This window comes from Delphinapterus leucas, chromosome 2 (assembly GCF_059928025.1).
Source record: "Delphinapterus leucas isolate spDelLeu-1000000601 "Yukka" chromosome 2, BTC_Dleu_Yukka2, whole genome shotgun sequence".
Taxonomy (NCBI): Eukaryota; Metazoa; Chordata; class Mammalia; order Artiodactyla; family Monodontidae; genus Delphinapterus; species Delphinapterus leucas.
Window position 1 is genome coordinate 106,085,104 of NC_143130.1, and position 19,193 is coordinate 106,104,296.

Sequence of the window (19,193 nt, forward strand, 5' to 3'; positions counted from 1 at the left end):
ATAAGCAACATTAAGGAATATCTTGAAATTGTTTTTTAGAATGAGCTATTAATCTAAATTTAAACTGGTAGATAATATCAAAGATTTACTTTTACAAGCACACTTCTAAATATATAGAAAAACTGGATTTCCATAATGATTGATTCAATAAACAAATAAATTTCGTTTTCCCTGAGCAATTCTACCACCAACTAATCGCCATATTGCAGGAAAGGAAAAATCTAAACACTTTCCCAATGTGTTGCAATTTTATGATCACTTTGCAGCATGACTTTTGTTTAGACGTAGGGGGAGACTAATAGCTTCTCTGCATTCATTAACCTCCCGTAAAGGACAAACTTTTAAATCAAATAATACAGACCAAACAAATAAAAATAACTACATTCTGCTTTGCTTTGTACTTTGTTCTCTTCCTCATCTGGCTGCAAAAACCCCTGCATGATTTTCACTGAAAATAACTCCCAAATTCATGTGAGATTTTGCCCTCCTCAGTACTTGTACTGGTATAGTTTAGATATGTTCCCATCTACTTCCCTGCTCTTCAGGGTACTGAGTTGCCACAAGGATAAGCCAGGCAGATAGTCCTTCAACATTAAGGCTAATTTCTAATTTACCCCCACTGTGCCTTTTATCATCACAAACACGTTTGTTGTCTAATTTGGTTCACTCTTAGAAGAGCATGGTTTGATGTACTTAAAAAAGGATATCTCTTCAGGCAGCAATATACTAAATTTTTAGGGGTCTTACAGTTCCATTTTTCTATTAAATGGTGCAGGGTTGAGAATCAAGTAAGCACATAAAAAACAGACAACAACACCGTAGTAAAACTAAAATTGTTATTCCACCGTTTGGTGATTTAGTTTATATCCACATCGTTCAGAAAGAGAAAGGCTTTCTTCAAAAGTAGCAACTGAGAAGAGTGAGGAAGAGAAATCCATTTTATTGAATAAAAGACTTTCTGTAACACTCAGTGATGGATGAAGTGAGAGATGTGGAAACTTCCAGTCAAAGTTTGTACATTTTACTTTCATGAAATGTCTATGATCCATCCCAGAAAAGCAACCCATAGATTTAGAATAGTCCCACTCACCATTGTTTCATCAAGGAAAAGTTTTCTTGGTGCTGGATGTTGGGTAATGCTATATACTATATACAACTGAACGTTGGGTAATGCTATATTTGGGGTCTTGAATGGTGGAAGAGACCAAGAACAATTTAAGAGAAAGGGAGGGGAAATAAGAATAGACCATGGACAGAGAAGATTTGTCTGAAAGAGACTATTCAAGATTTGCTTTAATCTATCATTAACATTGAAATTTGAAAGAGTTATTAGAATAGGTTCACAGACTCTCAAAACTAGAAACCATTGTAGAAGGTAAGCACAAAGATGCAAGCCATGAACACATCTGCTTTGCAGACAGATTCATTTAAGTGGATATCTGTGGTTTTCGTGTTTTTTTCTACACAGTAGAGCTGCCATTTCATTGTGAGCTGTGGAAGTTAATCACTGGAACATTTTAGGGAACATCATTCACACCTTAGCCTAAAATATAGAGAAAGACAATGCAGAGATATGAAGAAAGACAGATCTGAGAGCATCGTCAGAGCCTATATCCAGCTCTGCCTGGAACAGCAAAAGTCAAAATACTCTCATTGGGAACAAGCCAGCATGAGCTGAGATTCTGTCATTTACCACAAATAGATCCATAATTAATACAGAAGAAGGTGGGGGGGGAGCCTTTTGGTTTTGTACTATTTTATGAGCTGAATTTATGGTGCTGAGAAGCATTTTTCAGTCAAAATAACTGGAGTTATGTAGATACAGATCATCACTCGTCTACCTTCATTATAGTAAATATGAACCAGGTTAATCCTATGTATGTTTTATGCATTTCTGATGGCAAAAAATTACAAAAATACTGAAAACATCCACAACTCTGCCACATAGACAAGCACTCATTATTTTTACTTATTTCGATCTTTTTCACAATTTTGCACATTGTTACATCATATTATAGAGACAACTTTATGTCCTTTTTATTAACACTCACTTTTGTCATTAAAAATACCTTATATTCATAGTTTGAATCGATTATTCTACTATTCTACACCATAGTTATACCACACTTAACTTTATAATTTTCCTGTTTGGGGATATCTTGATTTATTTCCAGTTTTTCATCATTTTAAATAGCATTATGGTATACGCCTTTAAATAAAAATTTGAATTTGAATTTCTCATCATTTTATTAGAACAGCATCCTAGAACTGGAATTAGTGGTTCAGTGGGTAAAAACAGGTTATAGTCTTTTTGCTCCTTGTGTCTCGGGAATGGGGAGTTAGTGTTTAGTGGGGGACAGAGTTTCAGTTTAGGAAGCTGAAAAATTCAGGAGATGATGGTGGGAGCTGCACAACGATGTGAATGTACTTAGTGCCACTGAACTGTACAGTTAAAGACGGTTAAAATAGTATGTTTTCTATTATGTGACTTCTACCACAATAAAAAAACATTTTCAAAAAGTATTCTAAATGTATCATCTCTACTCCCTAACACCTTCCTTACTTGAACCCACTACAGTCAGGTTTTCATCCCTACCATTCCGCTGAAATCACTCTTGCTGAGGTCACCAGTGAGTTTTAAATTTTATTTATTTATTTATTTATGGCTGTGTTGGGTCTTCATTTCTGTGTGAGGGCTTTCTCTAGTTGCAGCAAGTGGGGGACACTCTTCATCGCGGTGCACGGGCCTCTCACTATCGCAGCCTCTCTTGTTGCGGAGCACAGGCTCCAGACACGCAGGCTCAGTAGTTGTGGCTCACGGGCCTAGTTGCTCCGCGGCATGTGGGATCCTCCCAGACCAGGGCTCGAACCCGTGTCCCCTGCATTGGCAGGCGGATTCTCTACCACTGCGCCACCAGGGAAGCCCACCAGTGAGTTTTATATCAACAAATCCAATGATGCATTACCATTCCTTATCTTATTGAGTGTCTCCGAAGAATGTGGCATTATGGCTACTCTCTCCCTGAAACACCATCTTTGCCTGGATTCTGGAACTCCACATTCTCCTGGTTTGCCTTCTTCCTTGCAAACCGCTCCTGCTCAGTCTCCTTTTCCTACATCTTCCTCCTCTTGCTGGTGTCTACATGTTGTGTTTTCACAGAGCTCAGTCCTCAAACATTTATTCTCTTCAAATGATCTTGGAGGGGTTCAGCACATGCCACCCCAAAACAGGCCACTAGTATAAAAGCACTTAAGCCTAGCCACTTTGGGTCTTCATTTTTCTATGAGGACCCCCATGTACATGTAAAAATTATTAAATAAAATCTCTATGCTTTTCTCCTGTTAACCTGTTTTATGTCAACTTACTTCTCAGGTCCAGATGGAGAACCTAAGAGGGAACAGGTAAAGCTTTAGCTCCCCTACAATCTCATCTAGGGATATGGCTTTAATGACTATTTATACATTGATGACACACAAATTTACATTTTCATCCCAATCTTCTCTATTGAAAGCCAGACTCATATATACTGTAATCTATGTAAGATCTACACTGGATATCTAATTGGCATCTAACATATCCTTAACATAAGGCTTGATTTCCCCCCATAGGTTCTTCCCTCACTCTTTTCCATCTCAAAAAAAAAATGGCAATATAATTCACCTTACCAGAAATCCTGGGACGACTCCTTGATTCTTCTGTTTCTCCCATGCCCCACATTGTCAAACAAACCTGCCACATAAGATTTTTTTCTCATAAAAAGTTTGACTTTGTTTTTCAATTCAAACAATGATGTTACACGATGGGTTTCAGTGACCACCAATTCATTTCTGAATTCTAAGATGACAGACAGATAGATAGATAGATAGATAGATAGATAGATAAGATTAAGGAGTCTTGTCTCGAGGTTGCTGCCTAGTTAAAACACCTCCCTGTCTTGCAATATTTCTTGCCTAGCTGTTCAGGACTTTCCCTCAGAAGCCAGGAGCCAATGAATTGCTTACTTCTTTGGTACCTTGGAGATTTTAGACTCTGGAGCAATGTATCATAGTAAGATTCAGAATGGTGGAGGTTTTTGTAAGGGAAAGTTAAGAGTGGAAAGTGAAATGGGAAAGAGGCAGCATGACATCTGATCTCAAGCATGTTCTAAAGCAGTTTTAGGGAAAAAAATTCTAATACACCAACCCATACACACACACACACGCCCACACACACACATGACTAGATTCCATTAGAATTATCTATGCCTGCATAAACCCTGGCAAACCTTCATATAATTTCAAGAGTATAGGAATCCCATTTTAAAGACTACTGGTCTAAAATGGGACAGGGAATTCCCTGGCAGTCCAGTGGTTAGGACTCTGCACTTCCACTTTAGGGGGCATGGGTTCAATTCCTGGTCAGGGAAATAGATCCCACATGCCTTGCAGCACAGCCAAAAATAATACAATACAAATAAAGAAAAAAAAGTTTTTAAGTAAAATAAAATGGGCCACTCTCACTAACACACTTGTCACAATATACTTACTGAGAACTCATTCCTCCCTACTGATCTGAGATACTGTCTTTAACATATACTAAATTTCCATATACAATTAGGCTTAATTATTGACTTGCTATTCCATTTAATTGACCTATCTGCTTAGTCTTAACTTGTACTTAAGAATGTTCTTGGGGCTTCCCTGGTGGCGCAGTGGTTGAGAGTCCGCCAGCTGATGCAGGGGACACAGGTTCGTGCCCCAGTCCGGGAAAATCCCACATGCAGCGGAGTGGCTAGGCCCGTGAGCCAGGGCCGCTGAGCCTGCGTGTCCGGAGCCTGTGCTCCACGACAGGAGAGGCCACAACAGTGAGAGGCCAGCGCACCGCAAAAAAAAAAAAAAAAAAAAAAAAAACCAAAGAATGTTCTTTCCTTTATCTTTTACTCTCATGCAACAATGTGCTCTTTTCTTCCACATTTCTTTTAACTGTTTTTTATTTTTGCATATGAATGATATAAAAGCTGCTTTTAAATTGTTGTTTACCTGTCTTCTGATAGTGGTTTTTCTTCTTTTAGGTTTTCTGATATATCATTAGTTCATCTGCAAATATGCAATGATATTTTACCTGTTTCTTTCCAATTATTATGCTTCTAATTGATTTTTCCCTTGGCCGACTGCATTATGTAGTAGCTCCAACACAATGCTAAATAGTGGTAAAGGTAGTGGACATCTCTGTCTTTCTCCCAACTTTAATAAGAAAGCTTCTAGCATTTCCCCAGATGTAGGTGCTACTCTGAGGTTGTGGCATATGTATTTTTCTATGTTAAGGAATTAGCTATTAATTACTTCTTAGTGTTTTTAACATGAACGTATATAGTATTTTGTCACAGGCCTTTTCTGCATCAATGGAAATGATCATATGATTTTTCTTGTTAGCTCTAATGCCAGTGATGAAGCTACTCACTTTTTTTATAACATCTTTATTGTAGTATAATTGCTTTACAATGTTGTGTTAGTTTCTGCTGTGTAACAACGTGAATCAGCTATATGTATACATATATCCCCATATCCCCTCCCTCTTGAGTCTCCCTCCCACCCTCCTTTTCCCACTCCTCTAGGTGGTCGCAAACCACCAAGCTGATCTCCCTGTGCTATGCAGCTGCTTCCCACTAGCTATCTATTTTACATTTGGTAGTGTATATACGTCAGTGTTACTCTCTCACTTTGTCCCAGCCCTTTCTCCTCCCCGTATCCTTAAGTCCATTCTCTACGTCTGTGTCTTTATTCCTGTCCTGCCCCTAGGTTCATCAGAACCATTTATTTTAGATTCCATAGATATGTGTTAGCATATGGTATTCGTTTTTCTCTTTCTGACTTGCTTCACTCTGTATGACAGACTCTAGGTCCATCCACCTCACTACAAATAACTCAATTTCGTTTCTTTCTATGGCTGAGTAATATTCCATTGAATATATGTGCCACATCTTCTTTATCCATTCATTTGTCGATGGACACTTAGGTTTCTTCCATGTCCTGGCTATTGTAAATAGTGCTGCAATGAACATTATGGTACATGACTCTTTTTTTTTTTTATGAAAATGAACATTTATTCTTTTTACCATGTTTAAATGTAAACTTACAGAACACCGGCTTCCATTCACATACACTGAGCTGCTAAATGTTTGTAGAACTTGTCTTTTCTAGTTTTCTATATTACTTTAAATATGATTCTAACTTTAGAACTCAAATATTTGGGTGTATTTGAATTAACATTGCATGACTCTTTTTGAATTATGGTTTTCTCAAGTATATGCCCAGTAGGGGGATTGCTGGGTCATATGGTAGTTCTATTTGTAGTTTTTTAAGGAACGTCCATACTGTTCTCCACAGTGGCTGTATCCATTTACATTCCCACCAACAGTGCAAGAGGGTTCCCTTTTCTCCACACCCTCTCCGCCATTTATTGTTTGTAGATTTCTTGATGATGGCCATTCTGACTGGTGTGAGGGGACACCTCATTGTAGTTTTGATTTGCATTTCTCTAATGATAAATGGTGTTGAGCATCTTTTCATGTGTTTGTTGGCAATCTGTATATCTTCTTTGGAGAAATTTCTATAATAGCAGATTCTATTTTGTACATTTTATTAAACATCTCCACAGGGTTAAGTTGAATAAACTTGAGGTAGCAGACACAGCATTTATTGCTGGCTGCCTATCATTGCTTGAGAAAATCACTTATCACCTTTAACTAGATACATTCTTGCTGGTTCTGACCCGGAATGTTGAAACCACCATCCGTGTGAGAGAAGAGAGAAAATTCCATGCAAATGTAAAACTCTCTTGTAAATGTTACTTCTTCCAAACAATTGTAACCATTCCTTCTATTTTTCCCAAACTAAAATTCCCTTCTTTGGGAATATTCCTGGTAAGTATCCTCATTAGGAGAGAAAAAATCTTAAGACATCTAGAAATTCTGCTAACATTTTTGTGGTTCCAGATTTGATATGATTTGGCAATGCTCTTATTCAGAAAAAGAGCAATCATGTTCCCAGGAAAGTGTATCAATTGACAAATAGCCAGACCCCCCAGTGGCCACCCCAAGTCTGCTGTTTACTCCTCAAGCAGAAATGAGAGGGTTGGGAAAGACATAGCACAGTTCACCTTGGACCCTACATCTCCAAGAGGGATTTAATTCCCAGCTGAGGTACAATGACACTGTGCTTCAGGAAAATGCTAGAAAAAGCAGTCTCCCTACTTCATGTAATTTCATACATGAGGAAGACTAATACCCAAAATTAACATCAAAGAAGATCACAGCTCTTTACGTACCAGACTCTCAGCCACTTACCTCAGGCCCACAAGAAGAAATAAAGGAAGGGAAGGATGGGGATAGATTGCCAGGGCCAGGCCTTTAGCTAGGGAATGCAGCTGAGAAAATGTGGTTAAGTGGTAGCACCTAGAATCAGCAGGGTAAGGACTGAATGCAAAGACTAGAAGAGAACTTTCCTCCTTAACCTCTCCTCTTCTTTAGTCCCTAATCCTTCCTGTAATATAGAAGTTCGCAAAACAGGGTTTTGTATACCTAATATGTAAAATATGAGAAATTATCAGAGTTTGCACAGAAGCCCAGACCTAAATATAAGAAACACTTAGATTTTTGCAAGTGTACTACCATTTTCAGAGTTAGCCAGATACGAGGTTGCTCTCTCACATCTGAGAACATATGAAAAGAAAGATACTGTATTTCCCTCCTTTATACTTTAATATAGAGAACTTAGAAAAGGCCTAACTCTTTTAGCTAATTTATAATTGTTCAGAGTGAGAAATACAACAAAGCCACAGGAGACCCTAACCAGTTAAGGGAAAGAATCAGGTCTTCTCTCAACTTTTTGTTTATGCCCCTCAGAACATAGTACAGAGAGTCATACAGGCAAAACACACACATTGATCCCTTATAGGTGAGGGGAGTGAGGAAGGGAGTTCCAGGCACTAAGGATATTAAGACAGTCATCACTAGAGAACATTCTGACACTATGTTTTGTGCAGCAGTCTCGCTTTCCACAGAACCTTGAGGAGCCTGACCAAGAGCTTGCTCTACAGAGAGATGGTACAGGTGCCAGGAGGCACCAGGGCCATCTGTAAAATGCTGTGCTCTTTGAGAACATAGTCTTTGGAGTGGGGCCATATCTCCAGCAAATGTGGACTGGAAAGGAGCCCCCATCCAGCCCAGCTTGAGCCGTGGCTTCTGCACATATCTCAACACTTGCGATTCTCTTTACAGTGAGTGATATTCCCTTCCCATTTTCCACTTGTATTACCCACTTACATTCTTTTTCAGCAGTTTCTCTGATGTGTTATGGATTAATTTATAGGTGGACTGAGAGCTCAGTTGATGACTCAGCCAGAAGATCAGGTCACTGTCACGGAAGGGGATCCAGTGACTGCGAAGTGCACCTATTCAGTGTCAGGGAACACATCTTTTTTGGTATGTCCAACATCGCAATCAAGGTCTCTAGTTCCTTCTGAAATACATCACAGGGGACAGCCTTGTTAAAGGCAACTATGGTTTTGAGGCTGAATTTTTTTTTTTTTTTTTTTTGCGGTACGTGGGCCTCTCACTGTTGTGGCCTCTCCCGTTGCGGAGCACAGGCTCCGGATGCGTAGGCTCAGCGGCCATAGCTCACGGGCCCAGCCACTCCGCGGCATGTGGGATCTTCCCAGACCGGGGCACGAACCTGTGTCCCCTGCATCGGCAGGCGGACTCTCAAGTACTGCGCCACCAGGGAAGCCCGAGGCTGAATTTAATAAGAGCCAAACCTCTTCCCACCTGAAGAAACCATCTGTTCTAGGGAGTGACTGACTTGTACTTCTGTGCTATGAGAGACACAGTGGAAGGGGCTGCAGGGCAAACTGAATACAAACCCCTGAGCACAGAAAAACCATTTTCCTGAAGCCTTAATGTCCCTCCACCAGCGGGTGTTGTGGTTCCTGGGTTTGTCACTCATTATAACTCAATTACAATGTAAAGCCACAGAATTAGTTCATTTGACAAGTATTTATTGAAATGAATCCTTGTGTGCCAGGTACTGTGCTAAGCACTGATGATAAGGAGGTGAAAGAAACTATCCTTGATCTCCTGGTGTCAGGTGGGATCCCAAACATTTGTGAACCCATTTAATTCTCACGACTCTTATCATGAGCTTCACTTTACAGATGAAGGGACTAAGGCTCAGAGAATTTCAGTATCTCACTCAAGCCACAAAATTATTAAACAGTAAACTGAAACCCAGGCAGTCTGCCTCTCAGGCGTGTAGTCTAACCACTCCACTTCTCCATCAGCCTATAGGCTCCTCAAGGAGTGAGACTGCTTTCAGCGATGGTATAGCCCTAACTCCCAAAATGGTCCCTGTCCAAAAAAGTGTTGGTTGTAGGAATGAACAGTAAACTAGGAACTCAAAACAGTTTGGTAAGTGCTAAGACAGAGAACTGCACAAAATGCTATGTGAGATAAGGAAGTAGAGATAAATTAGCTGTGAAGGAAGGAGAGACAGCAAGTGAGTGCATAATGGGAGGAGAATTCAAATCAGGTAGGATTTAAACATGTCGTTTAAACAACTAGGCTGATTACAGGTCCTATGCTACATCCTTTTATGTACATCCTTGAGAGGGACTGGACTCGATGCCTCTCTCTCTCTCTCTCTCTTTCTCTCAACTTAGAAAATCCTGGGTAGGGCTCTCGTTGATTCAATGCGAGTCAGTGGCTCTTTCCCGGACAACCCTTGGTGGGGGTGTATGGGCTGCTAGGATTCGCCCAGCTTTGCTCTACATTTGACCAATTAATTAGTGGTGCCTCGGGCTGATTCTGAAAGAAGTTAGCAGCTCCATTTTGAACCATATGATTCAAAGGAGTATATCTCAAAAGGAATTAATTTTTATGTAGGGACTTACATTTGTTTATTTTTTCCAAATGGATAGACAAGAGTAGGAGCACTACTTATTGAAAACTTCACTCTTGCTCCATAGATTTGGAATACTACATTTATAGTATACTAAATTCCCATATATGCCCTGATCTATTTTTGAATTCTATTTTCGATAGAGACACCTTAGCCCACATGACTACAATCCCTGCAAACAGCCATTCCTTGACTACCCCTTGGGCCTAGGGCTGTGTATACACTGGTGGAATATCTGCATCTGGGAAGATGGTACTTGGAGGAAGCACATGCAGACCTTAAAAGTGGATCTGGGGATATGTGTGCGGGGAATCCTGGGATCCTGGGTACCCAGAGTATCGTCTAGAAGAGGTATCTCCTTGGCACTGTGGACTTCTCATAGGGAGTGGTATGGGAGCAGCTGGAGGATGGCCAGGATAGAGCCTTTTAAAATTCAGGATCAGGGCAGGGACACTGCATGCTCAGGTCTATGTTTTCCCCATTTTTTGAGGTGGCTGGGAGGGAGCAACTAAGTTTCCTTAGAAGTTCTGTTTTGGCATTTGGTCCTGGTAATTGGCCTGTTTTACCTTGAGGAGGAAAGTTAGGTAACTTTTAGGCAAAACTAGAAATTCAATAGAGTTTTTCTTCATAATATTCATTTTTTTATCCTCTCTTTTATCTCACTTTAAGAACTCTGTGGAAAGAGGACTAAATTGAGAATTAGGAAGTATAAATTATATTTTCTGATTCTTCTTAGTAACTATGGGACATTGGATCAGCCATTTATACTCTGTATGCCTCGTCTCCTAATTCATAAAGTTGAGATAACTGGAAGGATTGTTGTGAGGATTGTTGTCCATATAAAAATATGTCTTAGACCCCAAATAAAGGTGGGTGTTGAGGGAGGCATAGCAATACGGTACTTAGGTCACTGCTATGCCTTCAGTCACTGCTACAGGCTGAATGCTTGTGTCTTGCCGGAATCCATATGTTGAAACCTAATCCCCAGGGTGATAGTATTAGGAGGTGGGGCCTATGGGAAATGTTTAGGTCATGAGAGTGAAGGTCTTATGAATGGGATTAGTTTCGTTATAAAAGGGACCCCAGAGAGCTTCCTCACCCCTTCCTCTATATGACAAAGCATCAGGAAGACAGTGGTCTATGAACAAGGAAGTGGGTCTTCACCAGACACCCAATCTGCTGGCCCCTTGATCTCGGACTTCCTAACCCTCAGAATTTTAAGAAGTAAATGTTTGTTGTTTAGGCCACCAGTCTATGGTATTTTTGTGATAACAGCCCAAATGGACTAGGACCATCACCAACACTATGGAACTCCTGTATTTGCCCTGAACTGCTAATATTTGGGCTGTAACATGAGAAGGAAATACACTTCTATCTTGTTTAAGTTACTTTACTTTGGCCTTCATCACATCATTTGGACCTATTTTTTTTTTTTTTGGACCTATATTCTAATACCATCTTCTATACCAGGAAACCTGCTTTTAGGAAAGGAGCTAATATTATCCTATTGAATTACATTGTGGTTAAATTTCATTCAAGCAACATTTTTTTTTTTTTTTTTTTTTTTGCGGTACGCGGGCCCCTCACTGCTGTGGCCTCTCCCGTTGCAGAGCACAGGCTCTGGACGCGCAGGCTCAGCGGCCATGGCTCACGGGCCCAGCCGCTCCGCGGCATGTGGGATCTTCCCGGACCGGGGCACGAACCCGTGTCCCCTGCATCGGCAGGCAGACTCTCAACCACTGCGCCGCCAGGGAAGCCCGACATTTTTTTTTTGTTGTTACTTGTGGAATCAGTTTTTGTCCCTGAAATATAATTTTAAGTATTTTAGAGAAGGTAGGGGTGGAGAAACATTTTTGGGGACAGAAAATTATCCCGGTTTTCCTGAGAGCTGTAGATGTAGACAGCCACCTGCTGCAGCCATGTGAGAACTTCCCCTTGCCTGGATGCTAGGGGGACCTCTCTCTCCAAGAGGAACCACTCTCCTTGGAGCCACCTTGTGCTCCAGTCAGTCCTCCCTCCTCTGATCTTTTTCTGATTGTATAATGAGTTTCACTGGGTTCTCTGCAAGAATCCAGAAACGCTTAAAATTAAGTGGTGCAAGGTTTAGCTCTTCATCTTCTCCCCTTCCCCAAATTTATTGTCTCACAGTTGTAAAGGCTATTGTCTCTCATCTTGTCCAAGATCAAGGTGTCAGCAGGGCTGGTTCCTTCAGAGCGCTGTGAGGGAATGATCTGTTTCAGGACTCTCTCCTTGGCTTGTAGACGGCCATCTTTTCTCTGTGCCTCTTCACATTGTTTTCCCTTTATTTGCATCTGTCTCTGTGTGCAAATTTCCCTTTTTTATAAGGACACCAGTCATACTGGATTAGAGTCCTCCAAAATAACCTCATTTTAACTTGATTACTTCTGTAAAGACCTATCTTTAAATAAGGTCACATTCTGAGGTGCTATGGATTAGGACTCCAACATATCTTTTTTTTTTGGGAGGGGGCAGGGGAGGTGGGACAAAATTCAATGCATAACACAACACAACCTTTAATGATTACTTTCATTCCAAAGGCTGCAACATAGGAAAGCTTCTAGTGTTTCCTCCTCTCGTTGCTTGATATCCAGTAATAAACTCCTAAGTGAGTTAACAGATGGCAAACCAGAAACATCAAGTTGCATTTGTTGTCCTGAAAAGGTAAGATTATTTTTTGGTCTTGTGATATTTCCTATGTTAAACATAGTTGGTATTTATATAGAAATCTATAGTTTAGAAAGAACTTTATTATGTTCATTTAATTAATCTCCATAATATCTCTTATAAAGATGAAGAAACTGTGCTTGTCAGACGATAAGTGAGTTGTACAAAATTGCACAAATATCAAGTCCAGAGAATTGTTTACAACTAGTTTGTCTAGATCCCCATTCAGGGTTTTTTTCCATTGCCTAAAATAGACCCCATGGTCCACCTGAACAAGCCAAACTACTGGCTACTGCATTTAACAAAGAAAATATGATGGATAGTCCATAAATTGCACGGAACTATTGACTTCTGTGAAACATTTCTTCTGTCCAAGTCTATTTACCACATGGGGTCGCTGTTGCAACGAGCTGATTCTAAACTGTAACCCTTTTATGTTCTATTTCTGTAGAAGCTGTCCTCACATATTTAGCTCCCTCATATATCCTTCTTTCTCCTCCACCTAGTACTGAAGGTAAGCTGGTTATTTATTCCATACTTTGTTGTATCCACTCTATCAAAATGTTACTAGAAGTCATTAGCACTCATCGATCTTCTTCCATGGGAAAATGGAAAAATTGCTCACTCAGAATACATTGGGCAATTCTAGACCTCGAAGAGGCACTCCCCAAATATTTTCTAGTGATTTTCCTTTCCCATATTATATGAGCAAAGAACTCAACACACCACTATCTTTTCCACATTAATGTGAGTATCTAATATGTTTGGATTTTTGCAATTGGCTGATTCAGCTAACATTATGGTATCTTTTGGATTTAGCTCCTTTCCTGAATGGATGTTTTGTTTTTATTTTTAATTGTTGTGTTATTGTTACTGAGTTTATATTGGGTATTTCTTGAAGGAAGGGTGAATGATCTATATGTACACTTAAACAATCAAATATATAATCCTACACAACTGCTTTCTACTGGCCACAGTTCTTCGCATGTAGACAAGAAGGAAAAGAATGGGAAGGAATTACAATTTACTGTTGACCGTATACCATAGGCTGACTCTGAAGTAGGTGTTATTCTCCCTATTTTACAGATGAAGACACTGAGGCTCAGAGGAGTGAGTTGCCCAAGGTTGCAAGGTGGCAGAGCTGGGATTTGGATTTAGGTCTGACTCTGAACTTGTGCCTTTTCTTCTCCTCACTTCCTCTCTTCTACATCAAATGTCCTGTCCTAGCTGGTCAGTAGGGACTAGTGAGGGGTCTGCTTCCCTGTTTAAAAACTGTTAAGTGAGATTTGAGTAGCAGATGTAAGATGTGGACTTAGTGTGATTATAAAACGACACCAGGGTGTCAAGAGATGAAAGGTCCAGTTCAGATGGTCTCATTTGCTCTTTTATGGAATAAGATTAAGATTCCATTTCATCTTACACAGGAGTCAATGGGGGATTTCTGGGCATGAACTTCTAGGTCAGATGGGTTATTCTCAGAGCTCCATGAGTATGAGACTGGCTACAGTAGATGACCACCTTCTGGGACTGTGGAAAATTGATGGGGAATAAGGAGCCCAGTGGAATCTACCCTCTGATATATTTGTTTCATTCAGACTAAATCGCTAAAGGGTTAGACCTAGGCAAACATCTAAAAGGAAAGCAGACTGCTATGCTGTTGTGCTGGAAGTTTTTACCCTCTATTCTTCTTCCTGAGTGCTCAGTTGAACCTTGAAGGGAAGCCCATTCTGAGGAGCTGTCACCCTGCTATTGGCTTGCTTCTGGGGACAGCCCTAGGTGAGAGCTGCTAGTGTGGGCTCTGGCAGGTGCTGCTGTGCCTCGTCCCTGGTTCATATCCCTGGTCCAGGCTCAGACTCAGCAACAGAGCCTGACCCTGGGTCCTGGTTTACACTAGAATATGAGGCATTTGACAAGAGTGACTGTGCTCCTGATCTTGGGTGAGTTATTTTGGGATTAAGAGGAATTGGGATATGGGTCTGGACAGGGATCTGCAACCTTGCCTGCTACCATTGCTCTTTTTTTTTTTTTTTTTGCGGTACGCGGGCTTCTCACTGTTGTGGCCTCTCACTGTTGTGGCCTCTCCCGTTGCGGAGCACGGGCTCCGGATGTGCAGGCTCAGCGGCCATGGCTCATGGGCCCAGCCGCTCCATGAACGTGTGGGATCCTCCCGGACCGGGCACGAACCCATGTCCCCTGCATCAGCAGGCGGACTCTCAACCACTGCGCCACCAGGGAAGCCCCCCACTGGGGCTTTAATCGTGTTCTTGTGGCTGCAGCTGGACTGTGAGTTGAGGGTTTAAGGGAAACAGTGTATTAGTGGATATTCTTTAGAAGCCAAGACTGGCTTTATTCAGGTTTCTTCTAGTTATTATAGAGAAGGAAAAGTAAATTCTGGAGCTTAGTAATCTGGCAACCCTTCTCCTTTCTCTGACTTCTTCTTTCCGCATAGGTGTCAGCCTTGGAGAGAAGATGGAGCAGAGTCCTTCTACCCTGACTGTCCAGGAGGGAAACAGCTCTGTTATCACCTGTACTTATACAGACTCTGCTTTAGACTACTTCCTTTGGTATAAGAAAGAACCTGGAAAAGGTCCCCAGCTCCTTATAGACATTCGTTCAAATAAGAGCAAAAGAGAACACCAAAGATGGAGTGTTTTATTGAATGACAAGGCCAAACGTCTCTCCCTGCACATCTCAGACACCCAGCCTGGAGACTCAGCTGTCTACTTCTGTGCAGCAAGTACACAGTGCTTCCCAGGCACTTGCTACCTGTACTCAGAGCTGCGACTGGGGCAGCCTCCTTCCTTTGGCACAGACTTTCATGTATAGCATTTGTCATATTGTTTGCCTGCAAGTGGAAACTAATGTATTAGACATGAAATGCATAGAGTAAGAAGATTAGGTTCAAGGTGACCCAGAAAGTGTTATAAATTTTTGTGGATAACTGTTGCTTACTGAATTCTTGAAGGGAGTTAGTAATATTTTATTTCAAAATTGTAAGATTGATGTTACATTGCTATTCAGACTCTTCTTCTCTAAATAACTCCCTGGTATCAATATCACAATCCTTATTGTGAATAGATTTTTAAATACTGTGTTTTGAAAACAGCATTTATTATTTTTCTGATTATACAACGTTACATGCCGGTTATAGGAAATGTGTGATATTCAATAATATGATATTGACAATTCTGTAATCGCATAATGTTGCTAATATTCAGTTTACCCTTTTTTATAAATTCTTATTATAAATAGGCTCAAGATTTTTTCACTTACCATTATATCTTGAATTGAGCATTCCCCATTCATCAAGTCTTCTCCTCAAACATCTGCTTTTTTAATTGTCCTGCAAGAGATAGTAATAAAGTACAGCTTTATAGTAATTTTCTTCCTGTAAATTTGTGGTAAAATTTGTCAGCCTGTTTTATGTGCTTTTTATGTACCACTTTCTTATTGAGAAAATGTGACATAGGTCTTCCTTTAGTGTCCATTGATGGCATTTTTTTGTGTGTCTTTGAGTTAAATTAGGATAGGAAGTGATTTGAGAATGTGAGCTTTATATAAAATTCACAAATCTATTCTCTTTACGAAATTCTGTAAGTATCTGTTTACATTTACTCTTGCATAGAATTTAGAAGACAGAGTTGTGTGTCTTATTTGCTGCTTTATCTGTAGTACCTAGCACAAACTTTTTCACATAGTTGATTATCAGTAGATGTTTATGAAAGAAATAAGAAAAGGTGAATTCTGCTATTTATTCATATTTTGATTTAAACTTTGTAATTGAATTAAATTATAAATTGATTTGTGGAGAACAAAACTCCTTAACGTGTATATTTGATAATTTGATTAAGAACATACTATTTATTGCTATTTATAAATGTCTTTAATTCTCGGTAAAGCACTGCTTAAAATAATTAAATTTATTCCTAGACTTGTAATGTTTTGTTACCATTATGATTGAAATCTTTCTTTCTGCGGTATATGGGACATTTTTTTATATGTATTTATCAGCCCCTTACTATTATACTGGCTTGCCTAAAGGCATTTGGACTAATGGCTAATCTAGAGACAGCTTGCTACAAATCTCCTGCCTCATCTTCATGCTTTGACTGGATTAAACATTACTAAGCATAACCTTCTCTTTTAAAATGTTGTTTCCTTAGTGTTGTACCTAAATCAATGGAATGAAAGAAGTTGCATAAATAATTAATTCCCTAGTTCTGCAACACCTGGTCAAGGTGTAGGCTATTCTCAAGATCCCTCATATTCTTCCTCAGGATGTATATAATTAATGACTGGTATGGTAAGAATGATGCCTCTTGTCTGAGTTATGGTTGTTAGTAAATTGCAAACTCTTTTTTTTCTTATAGGGAAAGTCATCATACTAAATCAGATTTAATACATCTAAACAAGAAAGACTAGTATTGCAGCCCAACACCTCAACCGGCTTTGATTATTTCCCTCATTGTAATCACTAGCTCCTGTCCAGGAGAAGCAAGGTGACTCTTAGTTGGTCCATTTCCTCCAAGGCTGATAATGGAGTGAATTATCCTTTCCCATATTATATGAGCAAAGAACTCAACACACCACTATCTTTTCCACATTAATGTGAGTATCTAATATGTTTGGATTTTTGCAATTGGCTGATTCAGCTAACATTATGGTATCTTTTGGATTTAGCTCCTTATATTTTATTGATTTATTCTTCTTAAATCAAGTCAGAAGAGAGAGTGGATGCAATTACTATGGGCTTTCCTGCTTTGCAGTAGTTAGGTGAGAATTTATTCAACAGAAGTGAAAAAAAAAGCTCTATGCAGTGTGCAGAGTCAGTCACAGCTCAGATTCAGACACATTCGAGCTTTAAACCTCCCCTATGGTCAGTGTATTTGTTTCTTACTGTCTCTGAAGACAGTGAGTGTGTGCAGAAGGCGGCCCCATTCTGCAGCCTCGGGAGAAACAAGACAAATGAAAGCAGTCAACACCGCCATAGGGAAAGGAAGAAAAAGGGAGGCTGTCAGCACCCAGACTGGCTTCCCAGGCTCAAGAGAAGGCGGTGAAGTTTGCAGTAACATCTTCAGTTACTTACAAAAGCCCTATTTTGTCATTTTGAACTTAGTGTTTTAAATTTTTGTTCCTAAGTAATTATATAGAAAAGTTGACTATTTTTGGTGTACATTTCTGTTTATTTGAATTTTAATACATTGTATAGATCATGTAGCCATCACATGATTATACAGAACAGTTTCATTGCTCCCCAAAACTCCCCTGTGCTATCCTGTTGTAATTACAAACTCCCCTATTCCTAACTCTTTGCAAGTACTGGTCTGTTCTTCCATATTTTTATCTTATTAAGAATGTCATATGGGGGTCTCCCTGGTGGCGCAGTGGTTAAGAATCCGCCTGCCAATGCAGGGGACACGGGCTCGAGACCTGGTCTGGGAAGATCCCACATGCCGTGAAGCAATTAAGCCCGTGCACCACAACTACTAAGCCTGTGCGCTAGAGCCTGCGAGCCACAACTACTGAGACCGCGTGCTGCAACTAGTGAAGCCTGTGCGCCTAGAGCCCATACTCCACAGCAAGTGAACCCACTGCAATGAGAAGTCCGTGCGCTGCAACTAGAGAAAGCCCACGCGCAGCAACGAAGACCCAACACAGCTTAAAAAAAATAAATAAAAAGAATGGCATATGAATAGAACCATACAATATATAACCTTTTAAAAAAAATATTTATTTATTTATTCATTTTTGGCTGTCTTGGGTCTTCCTTGCTGCTTGCGGGCTTCAGTAGTTGTCACTCGTGGGCTCGAGAGCGCAGTCTCAGTAGCTGTGGCGCTCGGGCCCAGTTGCTCCGCAGCATGTGGGATCATCCCGGACCAGGGCTCGAATCCGCGTCCCCAGCATTGACAGGCAGATTCCCAACCACTGCGCCACGAGGGAAGCCCTACAACCTTTTGAGATGCCTGAATCTCGGGGAGAGGAAGCGCATGCCACTGGACACAGGTGTCATTTCCATCTCTGCCAACACACTCAGTGTTTTCTAACCCTGATGTTTTGAACTTCTGTTTTTATGGGAAGAGCTCATCATTTCAAGTGTTTGAATTCCTGTGGATATTTGATTTATAATTCTATGAAAAACACTACGGCAATTGATAATGGAGAGGTAGTGCTGAAGGTTAGACCATATCCTATAATCACGTTGAGTCATGTTCTGTATACAAGCTTAGTTGCACAAACTCCATCCTAAATTTTTATCACTAGATACTTTTATCACACTTTAAGGCTGATTTTATTGATGAAGATTTTACTCTAGCAGTACGGATTGGGGTATAGCTGTTATTTGGCTTTTCTTGGACGGCACTGAATGAAATATCCAATAATTCTTTAACTTTGTTGCAATAGTAATATCTTTGTAGGGCTGAACATTTGCATTAGGATGGGTATTTTTTCAAATAAAGCCATACCTTAGCAAGTTATATTATTGGTAAGAGGACGTCAGGAAAATCAGAAATATATAACATTCTACCATTAAAGTGGGAAGATGTCTCTAAAAGATGAAAAACAAAAGAATGCAA

At 40.2% G+C, this 19,193-nt stretch overlaps 1 protein-coding gene across 10 annotated transcripts in view; it reads right to left on the bottom strand.

Moving 5' to 3' along the window:
- LOC115803651 (sal-like protein 2) overlaps window positions 1–19,193 on the bottom strand; it is a 900,219-nt gene that overhangs the window by 135,127 nt on the left and 745,899 nt on the right. For 7 of the 10 annotated variants that reach the window (XR_016391489.1, XM_089905397.1, XM_089905393.1 and 4 more), the window contains 2 exons: window positions 15,892–15,961; window positions 3,667–3,730 (listed from right to left, as the gene is read on the bottom strand). The exons of 1 other annotated variant lie outside the window; for it this stretch is intronic. The gene's annotated coding sequence lies outside the window, so the exon portion shown is untranslated. 2 more of the 10 variants (XR_016391490.1, XM_089905404.1) reach the window with 2 other exon arrangements.